This window comes from Ornithorhynchus anatinus, chromosome 10 (genome assembly GCF_004115215.2).
Source record: "Ornithorhynchus anatinus isolate Pmale09 chromosome 10, mOrnAna1.pri.v4, whole genome shotgun sequence".
Lineage (NCBI taxonomy): Eukaryota > Metazoa > Chordata > Mammalia > Monotremata > Ornithorhynchidae > Ornithorhynchus > Ornithorhynchus anatinus.
The window spans coordinates 5165392-5187856 of record NC_041737.1 but is presented as its reverse complement, the minus strand read 5'-3'; the positions used below and the strand labels follow the sequence as shown (position 1 = coordinate 5187856).

Genomic DNA, 22465 nt, shown 5'->3' with positions numbered 1-22465 from the left:
TAGAGTGAGAAGACATGATTATCTGTCCCCTCGAGACCTTGCAGTCTAGCAGGGGAAGACAAAGGTGAAATTATTTATGGGGAGGAGTAAAAAAAGGAGTGGAAATATGCATCTGTGGATGAAGAAATGCTTAAATTATAGAATACAAAAATTGATGTAAATCAGTATAAATAAATAAAAAAAAACTCTGGGGATTAGAAAGAATGTCTGCCCCAGAGTCTGAAAGCCCATAGTTCACTACTCAGTAAATGTTGGTTGATTGCAGAGGGGTGCAGTCGAATTTGTAGTAAGTCATGAACACAGAACATCATCTTGTCGTGCCACGTTCGGTCCCTCAAAAAGCCCAGCTCTACCCTTCTGATTAGGTTTGCTCAACTTCCCCACTTCTGAATTGTTTTTTTATGGTATTTGTCAAGCACTCATGATGTGGCAGGCATTCATTCCGTAGTATTTATTGAGCGCTTACTGTATGCAGAGCACTGGACTAAGCGATTGGAATGTACAATTCGGCAACAGATAGAGACAATCCCTGCCCAATGACGGGCTCACAGTCTAAACGGGGGAGACAGACGGCAAAGCAAAACAGAACAAAACAAAAACAGGACAACATCATCAAGATAAATAGAATCAAGGCACCGTTCTAAGTGTTAGGGTAGATAAAAGCAAATCAATTGGGATCCAAAAGGGCTCACAGTCTTCCATTTGACAGATACAATGACTGAGTCACTGAGAAGTGACGTGATTTGACCAAAGCTCCCACAGCAGATAAGTGGCAGAGACAGGATTAGAACCCAGGCCCTTCTGATGCCCAGTCTGATGCTCTATCCACTAGGCCATGCTGCTTCCCATTTTTTTTTTTTGTTGCTGCTGTTATTGCCAAAGCACTTTAGTTATTTTAATTTGCTTCCCACAACACCCCTGTAAGGTAGGGTTCAGCTATTATTTTCCCATTTTACAGAGGGGGCAAACTGAGTCATTAGAGTGAAACAGCAGGGCCTAGTGGATAGATCACAGGTCTGGGAGTCCGAAGGACCTGAGTTCTAATGCCGACTCCCCCACTTGCCTGCTGTGTGATCTTGGCCAAGTCACTTCACTTCTCTGTGTCTCTGTTACCTCGTCTGTAAAATAGGGAATGAGATTGTGAGCCCCAGGTGGGACAGGGACTGTGTCCAACTCAATTTAAGTATATATACCCCAGCACTTAATACATTCTTATTATCATTATTATTATTAATAATAAAAAGGGGTTTAAGCCTGTGAGCCCCATGTAGGAGAAGGACTGTGTCTAACCTGGTTACCTTTTAACTATCCCTGTGCTTAGAACAGTGCTCGACACATAGTAAGCGGTTAATAGACACTATTAATATCATCATCAGAGGCAATCAAAATAGAACACCAACAGCAACATTCATTCAATAGTATTTATTGAGCGCTTACTATGTGCAGAGCACTGTATTAAGCGCTTGGAATGTACAAATCGGCAACAGATAGAGACAGTCCCTCCCCACTGATTGACTTACAGTCTAATCGACAGTTAATTCAGATAGGTTGCCGCTGCTTTGCTCTTATCATATTGGGATTGCCTGCTAATTTCCCCACTGTCCCACTTCCAGCCCCCCTACAGCAGGCGTGAATTAAGTTCCATGATTAAAAAAAAGAAAATTATATGTGAATTAGCCTCCTTGGTTTAGATGACTGGATAATCATCTTCTACTCTACTTTGACAATCCCATTTGTGCAATAAAACAATCAATTAATCATTGGTAATAATGTTGGTATTTGTTAAGCACTATGTGCAGAGCGCTGTTCTAAGCACCGGCGTAGATACAGGGTAATCAGGTTGTCCCATGTGAGGCTCACAGTCTTAATCCCCATTTTACAGATGAGGGAACTGAGGCACAGAGAAATGAAGTGACTTGCCCACAGTCACACCGCTGACAAGGGGCAGAGCCGGAATTCGAACTCAAGACCTTTGACTCCCAAGCCTGGGCTCTTTCCACTGAGCCACGTTGCTTCTCTAATATTTCATTTGCTATTTGCAAAGTGCCTTGAAGACATTAGTTTTGCCACGAACTCCAGACTTTGGATTTGTTTTGATTGATGTGCAAAGCAGAACGTCTTTAACAAAGACACAGAAATCGTTCGCTAGCCCAAGCTTCCTATATTGGTATATACTGATCACTTATTGTGTAAAGAGCACTGTAGTAAACTCTTGGTAGAGTACAATATAACCGATTTGGTAGACCTGCTCCTTGCCCTCGAGGATCTTAGAGTCTAGAGGGGGAGATTACGGTGCAACTGTGAATATTGTAGATTAAGGAATACTGCTATTCCCTTTTCTTCAGAAGAAAGTGAGGGTCAAATATGTTCAGGAACTAATGCTAGCTAATGTACACCGACTTCAAGGTAGAACTTTAATTAAGATAGAGAGGAACTTCTCCAAGAGTAATTGGGTTCAGTAAAATAATCAACCCTGCTTCTTCAAGAGAGTCTTCTTTTTGAGATAATTCCAGGAGGAGCCAGCTGAGAATTAGTGAGTTTGTTCTAAATTTGTTAAGCTTTTAGCTCCTCTACATTTTGCTTGGTCATTAAGCTTATTTTGAACAAATGCGTACCTTAACGGGATTAAAACTTCTTTTTCTCATAACAGTAGGAGTAAAATTGTAGCTGCCTATAGGAAAAAATGCCCGTAGAGGGAGATGAGGAATAACAATGCTGACTGAACATCAGATGCCCGAATGACCAAACTTGGAAGAGCAGAGACTCCTGCTGGGTCATTTTATAGGTAATCCCAGCAATGAAATTAAATCCCCGTGGTGAGATCTTCAAGGCCAATCTGTTCTAGAAAATGCTTTACCTGAAATGCAAGATGAAGGTTTTAGATTATCATCATCAGTGGCATTTTTTGAGAACTTACTGTGTACAGGGCACAGTACTAAGTCTTTGGGAAGGTCCAGGTTAAAGATAAGGATTTCCGATCATAAATGTTGTGAAAACAAAACTAATTTCTTGAGAAGATCCTATACCAGGAACCTTTGAAAATCAAGATAGATGTGTCCACTTAGGAAGACGTAAGGGCTTACCTGAAGGTTGGGGTAGAGGATCGATTCTCTCTTAAGGTTCTTTCCTGTCCCCTGACCCTTATTTAATTTAAGGCCCACCAAGTGCCTGTGTCCAGTAAAAGATTCGTGAAATTAATGTCCACCGTGGCAGTTTCATACAGAATCCAGGCTCCAAGTCAGTCACTCTTTTAGCCATTTGAAAGTTGGCTGATACCTGTGGGTGATAACATCGGTCATACAGCATGGCTCAGTGGAAATAGCACGGGCTTTGGAGTCAGAGGTCATGAGTTCGAGTCCCAGCTCTGCCACTTGTCAGCTGTGTGACTGTGGGCAAGTCACTTAACTTCTCTGTGCCTCAGTTACCTCATCTGTAAAATGGGGATTAAGACCGTGAGCCTCATGTGGGACAACTTGATTACCCTGTATCTACCCCAGCGCTTAGAACAGTGCTCTGCACATAGTAAGCGTTTAACAAATACCCACATTATTATTATTATTATTATTCACTGAGTGCCCAGTATGTTCCTTTCACTGTAGTAAGTGCTTAACTCTGAGGCAAACTTGTTTGTCACCATTATGTAAGGCAAAATAAGCGAGGAATTTCATGCACAGTTTTTCAAAGGTCTGAGTTGGATCTTGGCAGTGATTTTAGGATTTTCATCATGTAGGGGCTTAATTTTCAATCTTCTTTCAGCCAATCATTTTATTCATTTGCATGGTTTTGAAATTTTACTCATGTAAAATGCTCTCCCTAGAATAAAGAGTACATGTTAACAGCATTTTCTAATAAATTCCAAGTACTAAATAAGATAACTATTTGGGGTACATTTAGCTAAGAATTTTTTCCATTTTTTTTGCTTTCATTTAATATGGATATTAATCTAATGTAGATGCTGGGGGAAGGCAGAGATATTAACTGAAAAAAAAATCATATCCGGGAAAAGTCAGAAGATTTAGAACATAATAGAAGATTGTCTTTGCACTGGGATCTGTGAACTTTGGCCATTTGTTATTCACTCCACATTCAACCCCATAGCACTTATATAGATATCTATAAATTATATATTTTAAATTATTGATATTGATGTCCGCTCCCCCTCTAGACTGTAATCTCATCGAGGGTGGAAACACGTCTAGCAAATCCATTGTTTTGTACTCCCCCAAGCTCTTAGAACAGTGCTCTGCATCCAGTGAGCCCTTAGAAAATGCCATTGAAGATGAACATAATAGAAAGTATATCCGATTATTTGTCCACCGGAGAATACTGAATAAGGTTGCAGAATACCTGTGCTCTTTTAACACATTTTCCAGAAAGTATTTTTGGACTTATTCAACAGAACTATGGAACTGCCAGGGTTTCTTCACAATTCTGAAGTTATTGAAAGGTTTGAAGTAACTGGGAGATTTTACTGTCAGATAGCAATAGAATCTGTCAGTAGCGTGGAATGCTTCTTAATGATTCTCTCAGTTAGAACTGTGTTCTAGTTTTAAAGAATTTCCAACCACGTCCAGACGTATTTATTAATTAACTATATCATGCTAAAGAAAATGTGTTAATGTTTACTTCTCTCTTTAGTTTTGTTTGCTATGACCCTTTCGGTTGGAAAAAAAAAAAACCTGTGGAACAATCCTGTGAATAAATTAACAACAATTTGCATAAGGATAGAATATTGCAGTGTGAAATTATATTGCCCAAGAAGTATGTGAAGGTGTGTGAGTGGGCATATGTGCATTGATGAGGCGTGAGAAGAGACTTTAGCAAGATTTATAAACGAGAGAGAATAATATGAACCCATTTGGCTATTAATAATGTTGGTATTTGTTAAGCGCTTACTATGTGCAGAGCACTGTTCTAAGCACTGGGATAGATACAGGGTAATCAGCTTGTCCCAAGTGAGGCTCACAGTTAATCCCCATTTTACAGATGAGGTAACTGAGGCCCGGCTTTTGAATGGGCACACCACGTATTACGTACTTGCTGAATTAGAACTTGGGTCATTTTGTTCTTTCGGTGGCAAATAGTCCTATGTCACCTAGAAATGTGTTATTTTGCTCTCTCTCTCTGAAGCCTTGAAGAGAATTAAAAGCATTCAGTGATGATAATTATGATTCTCGTCAAGTGCTTACCATGTGCTAAGCCCTGGAGTAGACACAGGATAGTTAGGTTGGACGCAGCTCCTGTCCCGAATGGATTTAATCTTCACTTGACAGATGAGGGAACTGAGGTACAGAGCAATTAAGTGACGTGTCCAAGATCACACAACAGACGAGTAGCAGGACCAGGATTAAAGCTCATGTCCTCTGAGCCTCAAGCCCAAGCTCGTTCAGGGCTAGTCCTACTTTTCCAGCTTTGCTGGAGATTTCAGTGTTTTACTTTTCTCTGTGTGTGGAAGGAGAACCTACTTTATTAACACTCACCTCTTACTTTAGGGAACCTCTTCCTGCTTTGAGATCTGCCCTCTCGCCGGCTTCACTGTCAAGTTCCTGCTTAGATGAAGGCATAGGGAGTCATTGGCCTCAAAGAGGGTCCAACTCACTAGATTCATATTTATTGAGCGCTTACTGTGTGCAGAGCACTGTACTAAGTGCTTGGAAAAGTACGATATAATGATCAACAGAGAAGCAGCGTGGCTCAGTGGAAAGAGCCCGAGTTTAGGAGCCAGAGGTCATGGGTTCTAATCCCGGCTCCGCCCCTTATCAGCTGTGTGACTTTGGGCAAGTCACTTAACTTCTCTGGGTCTCAGTTCCCTCATCTGTAAAATGTGGATGAAGAATGTGAGCCTCACGTGGGACAACCTGATGACCCTGTATCTACCCCAGCACTTAGAAGAGTGCTCGGCACATAGTAAAGGCTTAACAAATACCATAATAATTATTATTATATACATTTCCTGCTCACGACGAGTTTACAGTCTCACCACAATTGCGAGGCTTATTTGGCCTGTGGAATGGAGGTTCCAAGGATCCCTACATTTTGCCCCCATCTTCCTATAAAGTATTTTTCTGTAGAAGGTACTGAGAAGTTTGTTTCCCGCTCTTTTCCACACTAGGAAGGAAACTTTAGCATTAGAGAGAAAAAAAAAAAAGAGAAAAGAAAAACATGTAACTACTTTAAATGCCTATCCAAAATGACAGGTTGCATTTCTCATTTTCAATTCTATTTGAAATCCATGTTCTAATCATCTCTTTTCCAAATGTTTCTTGGCGACTTGCGTTGGCTTGGTTTCTTGCAAGATTTTCCGAAGCTAACCTTCCAGCTATGTTATTGGTTGGCTTTGGGGGAGATCTGAATTCTGGTATTTCACTCTCCAAGTAAAAATGCTATTTCAATGGATTTGCATTTGAGGCTTGACTTTTCCTCTGTGTAAGCTGTGGTTCAAGGAAGTCTGCTGCCCCGATCTCCTCCTCTCTCCTCTTGGTAGCATGGCTTCATGGTTGTCATGGCAACAGGGAATGAATGACATCATAGAGTTTCATCTTCCAGCTTACCCAATTCTCAGAAGCTCAGCTTCTGTGATGCCAGTCGAAGTCTGATGCGGGGAAAATGGTAGAGAAGGAAGCCGTCTCTGTTACCGTTTAGGAAGCTTCCCGATATCCCAACAGCTATTCGGAATATCCAAAGTCTCACAGAAGTAGAAACGAGCGGTTAGATTCATGTTGTGAAATGATCAATGATTAAGAATCCAATAAACATAAACCCGGTATGGGCCCCATTTCACAGACCCCCCCCCGATTTTTGCGTTTCATATAGGGATGGGGGAGAGCGAAGAGTCTCTCCTAGCAACACTAATCTGAATTTAAGAAAGATATGAGTCATGTAGAAAACCTCTTTTGTTCCCTGTTTAATTTTACTTGTTCTTAACATGTATAATTTCAGTATCACGAGGTTACAGTTAAAGAAACCCCGCTCCAAGATAGGGATGAAGGCTGTATTAACCTACTCTAAATACCAAAGAGCCTAATTTCTCTTGCCTGTGCAGGGGGTGGTCTGTCTTGAATAAATGATTGTAAATAGGCCTTGACTGTAGAGTTAGAGGGTTGGCATTATTTGCAGAAGAAGCTGGACAACCTGAAGGAACTCCAAGAGTTAGGGGCTGGGAGGCAGAGGAAGAGGAAGAGTCCTGTAAAGGAGTCGCCAGAAAGAGAGGAAGAGAATCAGGAGAAGACAGTATCAGTGAAGCTAAGGATGGATAATGTTTCCAGGAGAAGGGGGGTGGTCTGCAGCACTGAAGGCAGCTGAGAAGCCGACAAGGCTTAGGATGGAACGGCGGCCGTTGGATTTGACAAGGAGCTCGTCGATGACGTTTGAGTGAGAGGGCAGGTTCAGTGGAGCGAAGGGGGTGGAAGCCAGATTCCAAGGAGATGGAGGGGAAACACAAGCCTGTTGTGGCTCAGGGGAAAGAGCCTGGGTTTGGGAGTCAGAGGTCGTGGGTTCTAATCCCAGCTCTGCCACTTGCCAGCTGTGTGCCTCTGTGCCTCGGTTACCCCATCTGGAAAGTGGGGATGAAAAGTGTGAGCCCCACATGGGGCTACCTGATCACCTTGTATTCCCCAGCGCTTAGAAGAGTGCTTTGCACATATTTTTATTTTTATTTATTTAGTAGTGATGGTGCTTATCACATGCCTACTGAATTGCAGAAGCCCTCGGGTCTGAAGCCCTTCGGCACTTTGAGAGTCAACCCGCCTCCCACTCCACAGCACTTCTGTCCGTAGCTTTATATTCTGTCACTTTGCCTGTCTGTAATTTATTTCACTGTCTGTCTCCCCCACTAGAGCTCCTTGCAGGCAGGGATCATATCTACCAACTCTCTTGTACTCCCACTATGCTCTTAGTGCAGTGCTCTACCCACAGTAAGTGCTCAATAAATACCATAGTTGTTTACTACTTGGGCCACGCTCAATACTTGGGGAGTAGAACAGATGCGCAAAACGTGATGCCTTGACTTCAGGAAACTTGCATTATAACGGGAAGTCCAACCACACACAGCAGAGTTTTGCACCGTACAGTTTGGTCGGTTGCAAGAGTCAGAACAAGGATGAGTCCCTTACAGGCACTGCGTCTTCCTCTCTCCCAAAAATAAACTGGCTGCCTCTCGCTGGCTCCCAACCAAGGCTTTCCCGACTACCACATTTGAGAAGTGCCCAGTTTCTTCTTCCCCTCCCAGAGAACAGGAGCGATGCAATAATAGACTCTGCTTCATCCCAAGGGACCAATAATAATAATAATAATTATTATAGTATTTGTTAAACTCTTACTATGTGCCAAACACCGTTCTAAGTGCTGCGAAAGATATAGGGTAACCAGATTGTCCCAAGGGAACAAAGAGACGCTTCTACACATTCCATCAATCAGTGATATTTCTTGAGTGATTTCCATGTGCAGTGAGAGCCGTACTTAGGGCTTGGGAGGGTACAAGGCAACAGAGTTGGTTGACGCCCAGCACGATTACAATCTAGAAGGTAAAGAAAATATAACCCTTTATGCAAACCGATGCCTACTGTGGCAGGGAAGCATAATGAAATGCTTCATTAACATTTCGAAGAAAGGGAAAAAAATAAAATCAGTTCCACTGGGACGTATACTTCTTTACCCCCACTATAAGATAACTCTAGAACAGCGATGTGAGCGATTATTGTAATATCAGTTGAAATGCGGCAAATATAGGACAATCGGTTCAAGGTATTTGTCAATCTTATCATGTCATTTAAATATTGAAAATGGAATATGATTTCCTCGACACTCAACCTTTCTGTAATCTAGATAAGCATTGTACTTCAGCTGCCACTCATTATGAGATCTTAATTTCATTTTAATGCTTTGCTGTATATATTTTTATCATTTGGTTTACTTGGTGACTCCTGCAATTACTTTTAGTAATGAACTCATTGAAAAAGAAAAAAAAAGACTTACTAAACAATCTTCAGATAATTAACAATATACTGTTGTTTCCCAAAGCACAATCTCTGAATGCCATAGGATTTATGATTTTTGATAGATTATAAATTGGTTGGGTCAGGAAAAGACACATACGCCTTTCTTTACTTGGATGAAATGTCATGGAATGAATCCAGACCAACTGTAGGAGAACAAGAAAATCAAAATAATCTGATTTGCAAAATCAGATACTGCTAACTCATTTAGATCATTTTACTCTGTAGAGGCTAAATATGAGAGGGTGCAATTTGTCCCATTACTTATACCTTAGAGGTAAATGTTCTTCTATATTCAACGTACAGAAAGTCAACTTAAAATTCAGAGTTGTTCCCCTGCTTCCTTGAAGAGATGCTTAGACAGCTGAACTTGCATTTAGAGCATCAGTTCGGCAGCCCTTTTTGCATTTGTAATTTTGGGCTATAAGGAACGTTATTTATGGCTCTTACTCAGCATATGGAAAAGAGGAAATGCTACAGGACTTCAAAATCCCCACCGTAATCACCATCATCTAAAAGCGGGAGAAGAGCGCTGACTGCAGTGACTTGGGTGAGAGCTCACAGCTCTCTGTGGCTGACAGACAGAGCCAAAGTCCGCTGGGACAACTGAAGAGCACTGTTAACCTTTCCCTTCCAGAAGTGCCATGCCAGAGAAGCAGCGTGGCCTAGTGGGGAAGAGGGAGTCCGAGGACCTGGCTTCTACTTCCCACTCCACCGTTTATCTGCTGTGTGACCTTGGGTAAATCACTTAACTACCCTGCACCTCAGTGACCTCATCTGTAAAATGGCGATTAAGACCGTGAGCCTCCTGTGGGATGGGGGCCGTGTCCAACCTGATTGGCGTCTGTCTACTCCGATACGCAATAAACAACACTAAAAAAAAAACGTGGCTTCCAACACCAGACAGATTCCCCTTCCCCCGCATACGTGGTGTTTGCCACATGTCAGAAAGAGAAGTACAGAGAACGGCGCGACCTCTACACTGGTGTCTGTGGACCTTACAAAGCAGAACTGAGTAACGGCGCTGTGAAAATGCTTGGCTTCTCTCAGATGTTTACCAAGTTCCTAGGTTAACTCCATGATGATACAATTAATATGTCAGATTTGGAGAGGCTTTAGAGGATCCTTGTTTCACTACCAATCGATGCCCACTTCAATGTACTCTCACCATAATAATCACCGTATTTGTTAAGCATTGCCGACGTGCCAGTCCCTGAACCAAACGCTGGGGAGGTTGCAAGCAAATCGAGATGGACACAGTCCCTGCCCCATGTGAGGCTCACAGACTCAATCCCCGTTTTACAGATGAGGTCACTGAGGCCCAGAGATATGAAGCGACTTGCCCGAGGTCACACAGCAGACAAGTGGAGGAGTGGGAATTTGAATCCGTGACCTTCTGACTCCTAGGCCTGTGCTCTATTCACTATGCCATGCTCTTGCTCACACAGCTATGTGATGAATCAGGAAGTTGGTGGTAGATATCTTTCGGGATACCTGGGGAATCATTTTTATTCAGCAAGATGAGAATATCAACAAAGACCTTGGAGCACTCATTTAAGATATGCTGTAAGTTTCTGCTGTGCTCTGAAAGTAGTCAGCCTGGCAGTCAGTTGTATTTTGTTAATGAGATGTACATCCCCTTGATTTCATTTATTGCTACTGTTTTTGTCTGTCCGTCTCCCCCGATTAGACTGTAAGTCAGTCACTGGGCAGGGATTGTCTCTATCTGTTGCCGAATTGCACAGTCCAAGTGCTTAGTACAGTGCTCTGCACATAGTAAGGGCTCAATAAATACTATTGAATGAAGGAATCAATCAATTTCTTGAGAGCTTTCTGTGTGCAGATCAGTGTCCTAAGTGCTAGAATGAGTACAATGTAACAATAAAGCACATCACTATAAAAATTAGTACAGAGCCAGCAGGATGTGCTGATTTTCACGAACTACTTTTCAGAATGGCAAAGTGCTTTGGGCCAACAATTTCTCAGAAGACCACCAAATTTAAGTTCAGAGGCTACATCCAGAAAGCATAGATCCCAGGAAAAGACCTCTGTAAGGGACACGGACCTTAATGGTCTTATTGAATTCTTCTTCCCAATCAATCAAGCCATCAATCAATCTTAGAGAAGCAGCGTGTCTCAGTGGAAAGAGCCCGGGCTTGGGAGTCAGAGGTCATGGGTTCTAATCCCGGCTCTGCCACTCATTTGCTCTGTGACTTTGGGCAAATCACTTCCCTCCTCTGCCTCAGTTCCCTCATCTGTAAAACGGGGATGAAAACTGTGAGCACCAATGGGACAACCTCATCACCTTATATCCCCCTCCCCCCAGCACTTTGAACAGTGCTTCGTACATAGTAAGTGCTTAACAAATACCACCATTATTATTGTTATCATTATCAAGATTCAGTTGAAATGAAGCAACTGCGAAGGGTCGTTTCTTGATTTAGAGAAGGCTGTGTAGCCATTACATGGGTGGTGGGGATGGACAAAGTAATCGTAGTCTCCAGGCCAACCTATTTTATTTCCACGAGACCTGCGTCCATCACAGTGACCACATCTGAGACTGAAGCAGTTCTACTAATAGTGCGGCAGTGTGGCCTAGTGGAAAGAACATGGACCTGGGAGTCGGAAAGATGTGGGTTCCCAACACGTCTCCCGCATGACTTTGGGTGAGTCCGTTAACTTCTCTGTGCCTGGGTTACCTCATCTGTAAAACGGGGAGCCTCGTGTGGGATGTGGATTGTGTCCACCCTGATTAGCTGTTATCTAACCTAGTGCTTGGGACAGTGTTTGACACATAGTAAGTGATTAACAAATGACATAAAAAAGTAATCTTGTGCAATACTTAGTATCGAATGGCAAGATGGGATCTTTTAAATGAGATCCTAGTTTGCCGTCAAACCATCATGAAAATTTCAGACGTTGTGGCCTGGCAGTGGACACTTGGAGAAGCAATGTCCACTGGAAATACCAATGGAAATGGAAAGACCACAGGCTTGGGAGTCAGAGGTCATGGGTTCTAATCCTGTCTCCGCCACTTGTTAACTGTTTGGCTTTGGGCAAGTCACATAATTTTTCTGTGCCTCAGTTACCTCACCTGTAAAATGGGGATTAAGACTGAGTCCCACGTGGGACAACCTGATTACCTTGTATCGCCCCCCAGCCCTTAGAACAGGGCTTGGCACATAGTAAGTGCTTAACAAATATCATTATTATTATCATTATTTGGGATCAACAGCAGATGTCAGGTCTGCCTGCTGCCTGGCAGTGAAAACTTGTTGGCAATTTTGGAGCAGAAGCTTTGGGAAAATCGTGACACCAAAAGGATAAAATAAAATCATAATGATAATTCGAACCCATGACCTCTGACTCTCAAGCCCAGGCTCTTTCCACTGAGCCATGCTGCTTCTCATAAAAATCGTGCTAGGTACTGAAGGGCTCAAAAACAACAGTGAAAGGCCAATCTGCTTGTGTGGAAGAGATTGCCAGTCTTGTGTTAGTTTGATCAGCAACATCTGCACACCCTCATTCAAATCTCGCCATTATGGTCACCATCAAATTTAAAGTACTCTTCTAATTTTCTTCCCTCTCCAATTTTTTTCTCTCTCTTTCTCTTCCCTCTCATTTTTCTCTCATTTTTTTCTCTTTCTCTTCTCTCTCCACATCTATATTTTACATACATTTATTCACCTCTATATCTAGAAAGCATGAGAAAACCTATTTAGCGGGAGCCGGAAGGAAGAAAGCTAGGAGAAAGAAAATTTGGAGAAACATTTTGTAGTCTCTGCCCTCAAAGAAGTTTTTTTTTTCTTTTATTATCCTTACTTTTCAGCTATTATGTAGTTTTCTCCTCTGGAGCACTAAGACACTCACTTCGGTGTTCACCGAAGCCCAGTCTCCTGGGAACGATTAGCTGCATTCAAGTGCTTAACTCTGGGAGATGCTCCTTTGCAGGGTTAAGTGTCTATTGGTAGTTGGGGCAGGGTGGGATTGAGTTTTTTCCTCCACGTGGCTGAGGTCACTAAAAAAGAGCTGGATCTTCTCAGTTCCGATAACATGTATGTGAATACACATGTATGTGAATACATATATGTGATCTTTGGGCTACCTGGGTCCAGGAGTCTCTTCCTTTACAACGGAGCAGTATGGTGTAGTGGATAGAACACAGGCCTGGGGATCATGGGTTCTAATCAGTCATGAGAAGCAGCGTGGCTCAGTGGAAAGAGCCTGGGCTTGGGAGTCATAGGTCATGGGTTTGAATCCCAGCTCCGCCGCTTGTCAGCTGTGTGACTGTGGGCAAGTCACTTAATTTCTCTGTGCCTCAGTTACCTCATCTGTAAAATGGGGATTAAGACTGTGAGCCTCATGTGGGACAACCTGATTACCCTGTATCTACCCCAGTGCTTAGAACAGTGCTCCGCACATAGTAAGCGCTTAACAAATACCAACATCATTATTATTATTAATCCTGTCTCAACCACTTGTCTCCTGTGTGACCTTGGGCCTGTCACTTTATGTAATAATAATAATAATGTTGGTATTTGTTAAGAGCTTACTTTGTGCCGAGCACTGTTCTAAGCGCTGGGGGAGATACAGGATAATGAGGTTGTCCCATATGAGGCTCACAGTCTTCATCCTCATTTTACAGTTGAGGGAACTGAGGCCCAGAGAAATGAAGTGACTTGCCCACTGTCACACAGCTGACAAGTGGCGGAGCCGGGATTCGAACCCATGACCTCTGACTCCCAAGCCCGAGCTCTTTCCCCTGAGCCACGCCGCTTCTCTCGTTACCTCATCTGTTATGTCTCGTTACCTCATCTGTAAAATGGGTATTAAGATTGTGAGCCCCATGAGGGACAGGGATTTGTCCAACCTGACTTGCTTGTATCTACCCCAGTGCTTAGTACAGTGCCTGGCACATAGGAAGCGCTTAACAAATACCATTATTATCATTATTACTATTTACAACATCCAGTTATAGCCTCTTGGGGCTCCATCAGTTCAGATGAGGGTCCCACAATGATCAAACGTTGAGGACTGTCATTTTACGGCAGCCAGGGACTGGTGGAAATGAGCTCTGAAACAAAGAATTCCCAGAGCCATTTCTGATTCAGGACACCAACCGGGTTGAGCCCAGACGCAGGACGTGTTTGCCCAGATCTGCCGGGTAACCCATTCTCTGAAAATAGCTCCGTATTCACCCTCACTTGATAATAGGTGGGCTCAGCCCAATTCTTTCCCAATCAAAAGAACACATTTGAGATAGACTCATGGGTGTGGAATGAACCAATCTTTTTAGATCACCAGCGATTGTAAATATTAAATGAAAGGAAAACAGTTCCAGAAATCTATCGACAATCAGTCAATGGTATTTACTGAGAGCGTCTTCTATTCGGAACATTGAACTAAGTGCCTGGGAAATCCCAGTACAACAGAGTTACTAGCAGCGGTCCCTGTCCACAAGGAGTTTACAGTGTATTCAGGAGCAAACTTTTGTTTTATAACCTGACCCCATCTCCACTCCCGACCTTTGTAAAATGGGGATTTGGTGTCTATTCTCCCTCTTATTTTAGACAGTGGGACTCATATAGGACAGAAGGTGTGTCCAACCTGATTAACTTGTACCTACTACGGTGCTTGGCATCCAATAAACCCTTAACAAATACTATTACAATTATTATTGTTATTACTATTAATCTTATCATTATTATTATCACTGAAAAGACTGGACAGGATGGGAAGACTGCATTTCTAGTCTTTTTTTCCTCATAGTTCAGAATATGGGGGAAGTCATCAAAAGTTAAACACTAAGACACAAAACTAAGTTCATTTTTTGCAGTTATATTATTCACACAGCTCTAGCTCTTGTCGAAATGAGGTAAACCTTCTCCCCCATAGGGAAAAAATACCCCATGCAATACATTGCATTAGTTGCATGTAAATGAGGCCACTCCATCCCGTGTTTATTTTATAATCTGTGGCATAGAGGCTGAAAGACACATAAACACCCTGTTTAATTAGGGAAAAGACTTCAGAGCCACTCAGGAAAGCTAGGACAAAGTGATCTCAGTCTGTGTTCTTCGCCGATTGCATTTGTGTCAATAATCTACAGTTTACATAATTGTTTAATAGTCTGTAGAGTATGGATTATGGTGCATTATGCCAGTAATTCAAGGATTAAGAATCCTATTCTTAAAACAATTATTGACACTCCTGGTTGGAGGAATCATCTGAGATCGTTGAGTCAGCACAGCACAGAAGCTTGATGAGACTTTAACTTTGCGTTGTGTTCCGCTACGCTTAAGAATGGAAGAGCACGTTCAAATTTCCATTACGTCCATGTTGACTCGATAGGATTGATTACAATTTCAAGGCCTCTTCCCAGATGGGGAGGAATGACATGTTTTTCTGTAAATTTCAGATTCTTAAATTTTCTCTTAGTACAGTAACATATGAGGTAACATAAGGGAGAATTTAATAACCAAATCGCAAATATTTTGCATTTAATGACTGCCATAAAGTTAGTCTATTGTTTTTTGGTTTGTTTTGTTTTGAATGACATTTTTAAGAGCTTGCACTGTACCAAATGCTAGGGGAGACACAAGCTGAGCAAGTTGGACACAGTTCATGTCCCAAATAGGGCTCACAGTCTTAATTCCCACTTTACAGATGCAGTAGCTGAGGCACCGAGAAGTGAAGCGATTTGCCCAAGATCACACAGCAGACAAGTGGCAGAGGCAGGATTAGAACCCAGGTCCTTCTGATTCCTAGTAGTTTTTGCTTGTGCATGAGTGAAAGAAAATGTTCAGATGTTTTCCACTGTGCCATCAAATTTGAATCAGGTAGTAGTGTCATTAAGAATCCAATAATCAATCATTCAATCGTATTTATTGAGCACTTGCTCTGGGTAGAACAAGGTTCGAAATACTTGAGAAAATAGTTCAAAAAGAGAAAACCTGGAGTCAGTTTCTAGCTCCGCTCTGGCTTGCTTTGTGATCATCAAAAAGGAATTTCACTGTTCTCTTTCTCCATCTGTTAAATAGGGGATAATTTAATCTTCCCTCACAAGGATGTAATGAGAAGGAATTGGTCGTCTGTAAATCACATTCTGCTCATCAGGAAAAGGTACTAGATTAAAAAGAAATGTTTCAAGCAAGCAGGAAAAAATTTGCTGATTAGCTTGGGTCTACATTATAACATCCCACAGGGGGAAAAAAGCACACAGTAGTTATGTGATTGAGATATTTTTTTTCCAAGATAATCATCTTAAAACAATGCTGGGCACACATCTTCCCCTTCTTAAACCTTTGTCCATCCCCACCATCCACATAATGGCTACACATCCCTGTCCAAATCAAGAAAAGACCCTTCACAATTAACTTCCAAGCTCTCTACTGACTCTGTCACAGAGCCCCAGGGCCCAGTGGAAAGAGCACAGGCCTGGGAGTTCTAATCCGGACATGCCGCTTGCCTGCTGTGTGACCTTGGCAAGTTACCTAGCATCTCTGTGGTTCAGTTTCCTCATCTGTAAAAAGGAGATTCACTCCCTGTTCTCCCTCCCAAGCCCAGGTTCTTTCCACTAAGCCATGCTGCTTCTGGACTCTCCCAAGCGCTTAGTACAGTGCTCGGCAAATAGTAAGTGCTCAGTAAATGCTATTGATTGATTAATCGTGTCACTAAGAAAATCCTCCTAAAGTTAGAATAAAATTCGTAAGAATGAGGAAGCAGCGAGACAGGGCCGATTTCTGTGAATTGAGTTTTTTTCTGTCAGAACGAATACAGTCACAGCCCGCTTCCCTCACCGGCTTCTTACTGATGGGGATGCTGTGTACTGAGTAGCCACCGGAAAAAAATCAGTTTGTTGTCACGGAGGACGAAGAAGATCACTCTGTCGCATCGTCTCTGTGATGTCAAACGGGGGCTTACGGTAGTTGAGAGACCCTAGGGTCAATGACTCCATCTTTTATGGGTCAGCAATTTAGAGGTGATGCATTCAATGGCCTCAGGATTTCTGCACCAAGATCATGAACTGTGAACCTCATAAAGTGAAATCAAATGGCATCTCCATTCGGTTAGAACAGCGTTAGGGAAGCCCCGCTGGGTACAAGAGCAATGGGAGAAAGTGATGATGTGTGGGGAATCGTGTCCTGCGGCCATATTGCAGTCACATCTCCGGCCCCGGTGGACTTTTCTGCCGAAGTCGATGAGTGATCTAAATGGAAAATGATATCAAGGATGCCAATCTCACATTGAAGGCAACCGAATGGAATTCGTCCCAAGTACCCGTCAAATTCCTACACAAAAATCCCCCAAGCTAGAGATTTGCGAATGATGGAGAGAGTATCATTTCAATATATCAAAATGTCCAAAATATAACAGGCATCCAAATCAAATGAAGGTCTTTTGCACGTACGGTACCCTATTGTACGAGGATGCAGAATGTGGGTTTGCGACAATTTCATTCAAGATGATGATAGATGAGGAAAGATTATGCTCAGTTCTCTTCTATATGGCCCAAACTTCCATATCTTCCACTTGATTGATTCAATAAATCTGCTGTGAATAATGATTGACACCCCATGATTAATGGTTCTACGGGGAATGAGTTTGGCCTGAAGTGGTACAAGATGGCACTGCACAGATTAAGCCCATCTGTTTTTGTATAGCCACATAGTGTTGATCAAAATGGAAGCGATCTAACGTGAGTCAATTTTTGAGATGTTCACTTCCATAAAACTATATCAGAGAAAACTTTGGGGCACACACAGATTATTTAAACCACCAGGCTCTGAATATAGGAAAGTGCAGCGATCTGAACTGAGTCAGACACTGCCAACACACTTTGCTACCTTAACTGATTTGAAAGTACAAAACAAAACTGAAGTAAATACAAGATAAGAAGCTGCCTCTTGCAGAGTTTCAATAACCTCCACGAGGTCATAATAATAATAATGTTGCTATTTGTTAAGCGCTAACTATGTGCAGAGCACTGTTCTAAGCGCTGGGGGAGATACAGAGTCATCAGGTTGTCCCACGTGAGGCTCACGGTCTTCATCCCCATTTTCCAGATGAGGGAACTGAGGCACAGAGAAGTTAAGTGACTTGCTGACAGACAGCTGACAAGTGGCAGAGCCGGGATTCAAACCCGTGACCCCTGACTCCCAAGCCCGGGCTCGTTCCACTGAGCCACGCTGCTTCTCATCTTTGCCTAGCTTCTCCTCTGCTAAAATAAGAAATTTTCTGAGAGATCGGACATTTGTTTACAGCGTTAAGCCAGGTTTGCTTTACACTAGAATATTACAAGTGGGAAAAATACTACCAGATATTTAACTGCTTTACTCCACAGTGCTGGTAACCAAAAGCCATCGGGAAAAGCCACATCAACGTGGAATTCATTCTGGCAAAGTGAAGCAGTTCCCTGACGTATTTCCTTTTTCACTCTGTAGCATCAGATCTATGTAGCTGGCAATAGTCGAACGTATAATGCTCCAAATAGGGTCAGACCAAGTAATTTTTCCAACATTTCCCCTCTTAGAATAGTTTCGATTCTTAATCCCAGGAGAAACAGTCCCTCATATAATTGCCTAAAAACTTCAAAGTTAAGCTATTTGTCAGGAATAATGGTTTTGCTCGCCTAAGTTCTCATGTAAATATTAGTTCCCTCAGAAAGCCATTCCAATATCCTACTCCTCACTAATAGCAAAATGATAATCTTACTGGAAGACAGAAATAACTTACCTTAAGGACCAACTTTACCGTAACTGCATTAATTAGAAAAATGGTTTTAAATGTTAATCTATATACAAAACAATATTCAAATATGAACTCCACATTACACTTGCCCTGCATGCACATTAAATATACCAGACTTAATTAGGAAATCAAGCTGTTGGTAAGCTGGCAGTATTAAATCCTGACATTTCTGGAGGTCAGGTCAAATGTAATAGAAAGTGAAAGACCCAACGATATAATTTAAAAAGCATTTTGTCTGACGAGGAAAGGGTTTTTTATTTTGTTGAGTGAACAGAAGTAATTTTTCTCCTCACCAACACCACACTTTTAACAAAATGCTTTTTGGAATCCCATGCTGATAAAGGCTCCGCCTCCTGTTTATTTTTAGAGTCGGCTTTTGCTGCTAGATCAAAAACTTCTTGAGGGCAGGGTTCAGGTCCAGTAATTCTCTTGTACACTTCCTAGTACTTAGTACAGTGTTTTGCTTACAGCGAGGGCTCTATAAATGCTATTATTTTTATTTTTTGGATGAAGAGAAGCGACATGGCCTAGTGGATAGAGAGCAGTCCTGGGAGTGAGAGGACTTGGGTTCTAATCCCAGGTCCGCCACTTGTCTGCTGCGTCACCTTGGGCAAGTCACTTAACTTCTTTGGGTCTCGGTTATCTCATCTGTAAAATGGGGAGTAAGACTGGGAGCCCCATGTGGACATGGACTCTTTCCAAACTGATCAGTCTGCATCAATCAGAGTGCTTAGTACAGTGCCTAGAACATAGTAAGTGCTTAAATTACATTAAAAAAAGCCATATTGCACCTTCCATCATGAACATGCTAAAATGGAATTGGAGATTTGTTGTTGTTGTTCCCAAAAAAGACATTCACTTTAACCAGTCTTTTTTTAGGTTTATACATTTTAGTCACCTCTTGTTTATTGTATGCCCTCAGATATTAGAATGAACTCCAACAACCAAAAAAAGACAAATTAAACTTTTAATTGAGTTTGCAAAGTTTACAGTGATTCTGATTCATTATGTAAATCGTAGAAAGACTATAAAGCTCTCCTCCATAATTGACATATAAAAGCAGCATGGCTTAGTGGAAAGAGCCCGGGCTTGGGAGTCAGAGGTCATGGCTTCTAATCCCGCTCCGCCACTTACCAGCTGTGTGACTCTGAGCGAGTCACTTCACATCTCTGTGCCTCAGTTACCTCTTCTGTGTAATGGAGGGCAGACACATCGAAGGCACTCAAGAAATATTACTGATGAATTGTTAGAACATAATCAAATGGCATGTCCTAATAAAAAGAAAAAGGTGAACTCCATTCAATCATTCAATCGTATTTATTGAGTGCTCACTGTGTGCAGAGCACTGTACTGACTGGAAAGTACAATTCAGCAACAAATTCAACTCAATTCTTTCTGAAGATTCTGAAGAATGGGTTGCTTTTTTTATATCCAGAAAAAATCATTACAGGAATCTCAGGAATGACATCTCCAAAGTGTCCAAGCCTGGGGGGGGTGTCGGATAGGTCACCGAGTGGTGGAGTGACTGATTACCAGCCCTCCCCATTCACAGCCACCAGCCGATCGTCTAGACTGTGAGCTCGCTGGGGGCAGGGAATGTATCTCTTGTGTTATTATTTTGTACTCTCCAAACACTTACTACAGTGCTCTGCATATAGTAAGTGCTCAATAAATACGATTGACTGCCTGCTCTGGACTAAATGGACACTAAAGAAATATTAATTATGTCAACTTTACTTTCTCAAGAACAGAAAATAAGTAGAGAGGCAAAATTTCCATGACTCCCACCCTCAAGGATCTTGAAATCTAGTTAATAATATTAAATACTTTCATGGATGGAAACAACCTCCGACGATCTTAAATATAACCAATCAGTTGTATTTATTGAGCGCTTACTATATGCCAATCATTGTGCTAAGCTTTTGGGAAAGTACAATATAACAATACCACAGACTCAGTGCGCTCGGTCACGGTACAGGGAAGAAGAGAGCGTACAGGGAAGTGAGACTGCCCCGAGAAGGCAGACCAGCAGCCTTCAATAATAATAATTATTATTATTGTTATAGTATTTAAGAAATGCTTACTACGTGCCAAGCACAGTTCTAAGCACTGAAGTAGATACAAGGTCATCAGTTTGTTCCACGTGGGGCTTTGGAAAGAACTGAGGCACAGAGAAGTTAAGTGGTTTGCCCAATGTCACACAGCAGACAAGTGGCAGAGCCAAGATGAAAAGCCACATCCTCTTTCTTAGTCCCAAGTCCTCTTTCCACTAAACTATGCTGCTTTTATACCCAACCCGGCAGGAACAGAACATGCAGGGGGCAGATAGTTCTTGGGAGCGTCAAGAAAGCACAGTAGCCGCTTTTATACCTGGTCTGGTAATAATAATGTTGGTATTTGTTAAGCGCTTACTATGTGCACAGCACTGTTCTAAGCCCTGGGATAGATACAGAGTAATCACGTTGTCCCACGTGAGGCTCACAGTTAATTCCCATTTTACGGATGAGGTAACTGAGGCCCAGAGAAGTGAAGTGACTTGCCCACAGTCACGCAGCTGACAAGTGGCAGAGCCACGCAGAACTTTCGGGAAAGTACCAACACACTTCTCTTCAGAGACAAAATGTTCTGGGTTGGGACCGTGGCACCTTGTGAGAGAAAAGGGCCATGTAGAATAATAATAATAATAATGTTGGTATTTGTTAAGCGCTTACTATGTGCAGAACACTCCTGTAAGTGCTGGGTAAGATACAGGTTGATCAGGTTGTCCCATGTGAGGCTCACACTCTTCATCCCCATTTTACAGATGAGTTCACTGAGGCACAGAGAAGTGGAGTGATTTGCTCACAGTCACACAGCTGACAAGTGGCAGAGCCGGAATTCGAACCCATAACCCCTGACTCCCAAGCCCAGGCTCTTTCCACTGAGCCACGCTGCTTAGAAGCCTGGGCCTAGGACAGGTTCATTTATTCATTCTTTCAATCGCATTTATTGAGCACTTCCTGTGTGCAAAGCACTGTACTGAGCGCTTGGGAGAGTACAGAATAACAATTAAAGAGACGCGCTGACGTGCTCCACTCTTTCTCTGTTATTGAGTCATATCCAGGTAGCAGCACTTAGGGGAAATCAGGGACAGAGCATTCTTTCAGTGGTCTTTGAGGCTGCTCATTTGAACCTGGAAAACGCTTCTTCCCGAGCAAGGGGAATGATAATTCTGTCGAACTCTCGGGTTCTTCTTCTGGGCTGCTTCTCAGCGCTTTTTAGAGAGTGACTAATTAATCCCCCAAAACCCGGTGCGAGGTGATATTAGCCCAGTTTCACAGATGCAACCTAAAGCAAATAGGTTAAATGAATTGCCCGAGGCTACAGATGGAAATGAAATCAGAGTTGGGATTAGAACTCGAGAGTGTCTGCGTGGCAGGCCTCAGCCCAAACCTTGAGCCCATAGATTTCTTAATTGCCGTTCGGTGACACTCTTAGATGAGAAGAACGCTTTTAATTAAAGACATCTTAGGTTATTAACTACAGCAAAAATAACTAGAAGCCAAAATTCTCGACTTAAAGGGTGGTGGTATAACCAGCCTCATCAGTCAATCGATTGATCCATCAGTCAGTATTTATTGAACACCTACTGTGTGCCGAGCACCACAATAAGAGATTGGGAGAGGATGATAGTGATTAGCCTACATGACTCCCGCCCTCAAGGATCTTGAAATTAGCTGATA

At 42.3% G+C, this 22465-nt stretch overlaps 1 long non-coding RNA gene across 1 annotated transcript; it reads right to left on the bottom strand.

Moving 5' to 3' along the window:
- Positions 1-2393: 2393 nt before the first annotated feature.
- LOC103170431 lies at positions 2394-6538 on the bottom strand. Its single transcript, XR_486160.3, has 4 exons — positions 6173-6538; positions 5481-5546; positions 3084-3276; positions 2394-2857 (listed from the first exon to the last, which is right to left on the bottom strand). It is a non-coding gene; the product is annotated as an uncharacterized LOC103170431 (long non-coding RNA).
- Positions 6539-22465: the final 15927 nt, after the last annotated feature.